This window comes from Rhamphochromis longiceps, linkage group LG2, assembly GCF_057381845.1.
Source record: "Rhamphochromis longiceps isolate RC_006_pf linkage group LG2, R_longiceps_female_GT1.1, whole genome shotgun sequence".
Classification (NCBI taxonomy): domain Eukaryota; kingdom Metazoa; phylum Chordata; class Actinopteri; order Cichliformes; family Cichlidae; genus Rhamphochromis; species Rhamphochromis longiceps.
In genome coordinates, this window is record NC_140558.1 from 2,871,849 (window position 1) to 2,875,587 (window position 3,739).

The following is a 3,739-nucleotide window of genomic DNA, read 5'->3' on the forward strand; positions in this document are numbered from 1 at the left end:
GGACATTTCTAAAGGGAAAAAAATCCCACAAACCTTAAAGTGCACTTGAAAAGCTCACACAAGAAGGCTAACCTAGCTTACCTTGAGAAGGGAGCACACTCAACCCTCACCCCCAGAAAACAGAAGCTAACCCCAGGCAAGGCAGCGTGATGCATCCCGAGACAACAGGACGGGGACATCTACATAACTGTGTGAGTCAATTGCCTTCAAAAAGTTTATCAATTCACTTGAACCAAAATTATGAACACCCGGTGCTGCAAGAGTTATAGTCTCATTGGGGCCAAGATATACATTTTATAGTTGCCTGGTATCAATGGTTGTTCATCTGGCTTTATTTATTTATTTATTTATTTATTTATTTATTTGTTTATTTGTTTATTTATAAGGAATCTTTGCTCTTAGATATTTGTCTAGTAGGTTTCTCATAAAGAGAAGCCCTCACTTTTTTAGGGCAGGGATAGCTCAGTAGGTAGAGTGGTGGCCCCATGATCGGAAGGTCGGGGGTTCGATTCCCCTGAACAGCTACCCTGAGGTACCCCTGAGCAAGGTAAGTAAGTAAACTTTATTTATTAAGCGCTTTTCGCAGACAGGCAATCACAAAGCGCTGTACACAAATATTAGGACAAGGTACTGTCCCTACACACTGCTCCCCGGGCGCCCAGTGGCTGCCCACTGCTTCACTGAGTGAATGGGTTAAATGCAGAGAGGGATTTTCCCCACGGGGACCAATAAAGTACACTTTCTTTCTTTCTTATTTATTTATTTATTTAAAGAACCCATAGGTGGGAATGTGAGTTGTCTGTCTCTGCTTGTTAGCCCTGCGACAGACAGGCGACCTGTGCAGGGTGCAGGGTATGGTAGCTGGAATAGCAACATACCCAAGGATAAGCAGAAGTCAATGACTGATATGATGAAACTGGGATTTTGTTAGACTTAATTATTGCAAACACAACTAAAACTATAACTGAAACTAATCAAAACTAAACTGAAACTAAGGATTTTCAAAAAAATAAAAACTAAACTAAACTAGCAAACAATTGGTAAAAACTAATTAAAACTGATATAAAATTGAAAATCTGAAGTCAAAACTAAATAAAAATAAAAACTAATGAAAATTGCAAAACTATTAAAACCCTGATCTTGACATATTGCTCCTGCTGCTGCTGGATGAACACTTTCTGATGTCTCTCTCCATCAGAAAGTGTTTTCATCTTAAGTTTATATTTTTCTTAAGGCCAAGAAAGATGCCAAGCAGATTTATTTTACCAAGTGGATCATCATGGCCTTGCCATATTGGTCCATTTGATTGACCTTTATTATAATTATGTGTTTATTTTATTTTCGGTTGCTACAAACGGGACAGATATGACAGGGGGATAGGACAGGGAGAAAGAATGAAAGAAAGAGAGGGAGAGAAAGAAAACCAGAGGGGAGAAGAGACTGTGAGAAAGGGGGGAAGAAAGAAAAACAAACAAAACACCTGGGTCACCTGTATGGAGAAAAAAAACAGAAGAGGAAGCAAACAAAAAAAAGCAACATAATAAATACAGCACCATCACAATAAACTAGCTAGCAGTAGATATCAGTAGATACTAAATAATAAACGATATTGTGCAGAACGCAAGATAGACAGCGCACAATGTGCTTTGAGGCAGCAGCCAAGAAAGCTTTAGTCCGCGTCTGTGAACACCCGTGTGTACACCTGTGTGCATACCTGTGTGGATCAGCATGCTTGTATTCCAAAGGTTTCTCCATGTAACGATCTGCTAGGGAGTGTGGGGAGCCATAGCCCCGTCCCCCAGGGCATGAAGCAGGTATGGAGGAGATCCAGGCCCGAGACATCCAGAGGCCCCAGAGTACGAGGACCCGAGGAGGACCACCAAAAGGGGGGGAACCATGCCACCCTCCTGGGAAGAGCTGAGTAGAGCCCCAAACGAGAGGTCACCCAGCAGCTATGGAGCAGAGGCGAGAGGGGGTTGCAGTGGCGTGCCCGCAGGCTCTGCCGGCAGCCAGCTGTGCCAGAAAGGAACCGAGCTTCAGGCCCAGAGGCCTGAGGGCACCCGCCCCCCGGAAGGGGCCCAGCCGGGCCACAGGCGCCCGGCCCCGCCAATCGGCCACCAGGAGTGAGCCGGTACATACATGAGCGCCCAGCCCCAGTCGACAAGAACCACCAACACACCAACGTCTGAGGGCATCAGCCACCGGCAGGGAGTGTGGTGAGGGGAGATAGGCCTCCGTACTTAGGAGGGCCTGAGATGTACCCAGAGAGGTTGAGTCTAAGACCCAACCTGACATATAGACACAGACTAACAGGCACACGCGGACACAAATGTGCATTCCCACCCCATATGCACAACCAAATACTCGGCACTCACCAAACGTGTAGACAGACACAAATAGACACTGCACAGACAGTCGCACTCCCCAAACATACTATATATCCCAGGTCCAGGTACCCCCGCCCCCAGAGGGGCAAGCCGCACCTAGACCCAGGAGATGTTACCCTTCTCTCTGGGGTGGAGGTCTTGTCAGTAATCTAACTGAGGGGGTTCAGGTGTATGCAGAACAGCAGTGGGGACAGAGCATCTACTTGGTAAATCCCGTACTTGAGTGTGACTTGTGCTGTTGGCTTGAAGTTGACCTGTAGTGTTGTTCGACACATCCCCGCATTGATGTTCTGGTTGAAGGCCCTATGGGTCCCAATGATCTTGTACAGTTCTAGGCATTCCAGGATCCATGTGTGGGGCATTGAGCAATAGGCTTTCTTTTAGTCAGTCGAGGAAGTCCACAGTCTCATGGGCGACTACTCTATTGACCAGTAGTTGGTGTTTCGCCACTCTGGTTTTCCTGCAAATTGCTTTCTGTGCCCAGTACATTTGGAAATGTACTGTTTATAAGCCGTGACAGTCATGTATGGAAAGGGAATATGAGAGGAGGGCGGGAGTGGGGGGTTCTTTTTTTTTTTTTTTTTTTTTTGCCTGTCCCGTTTGGCTCTTTTGCCATCAGAATTGTTGTCTAAAGGCAAAGAAAGATGCCTAACGGGTTTACGTTGCCAAATTCACCATCCCAGCCTTGCCGTAATGGTCCATTTGATTCACCTTTTATTGTTTATTTTATTTTCACTTACTGAATACGGGACAGACTTGACTGGGGGAAAGAAGGGGAGAAAGAAAGAGGGAAAGAGAAACAGCTGAGAAGAGGGACGGGGGAGAAGGGCAAAAAACAAAAACCAACAGAACGGGCAGAAAAAAAAAAGAAAAAAATGCATATATCAATCACCTGGATCACCTGCTGAGAAAGAAAAAAGAAAACAAGCAGAAGAGAACAAGAGTAATAGAATAAACAACATCACAATGATATATGGGAATATGACAGTAAATACTAAATGTTAAACATTATTGTGCAGCACATAAGATCGACAGAACACAGTGTGCTTTGAGGTAGCAGCCAAAAAGGGTGTAGTTTGTGGGTGTGATCACCAGTGTGTACACCTGTGAGCATGGACGCGCTTGTTTTTTTAAAAGGTTCCTTCATGTAATGATCTGCTAGAGGGTGTGGGGGGGCCACAGCCCCGTCCTCCAGGGCATGAAGCAGGTATGGAGGAGATCAAAACTCCAGACATCCAGAGGCCCCCAGAACACAAGAGACCAAGGAAGACCAACAGAGGGGCAGCCGCGCCACTGTCCCAGAAAGAGCTGAGGAGAGTCCCAGATGAGGGCTCACTCAGCAGCCGCGGAGC

At 46.0% G+C, this 3,739-nt stretch overlaps 1 non-coding gene across 1 annotated transcript; it reads left to right on the forward strand.

The window, feature by feature from the left end:
• The first annotated feature begins 384 nt into the window (after positions 1-384).
• On the forward strand, positions 385-440 carry LOC146676744 (U7 small nuclear RNA). Its single transcript, XR_014907880.1, has one exon. It is a non-coding gene; the product is annotated as a U7 small nuclear RNA (small nuclear RNA).
• Positions 441-3,739: the final 3,299 nt, after the last annotated feature.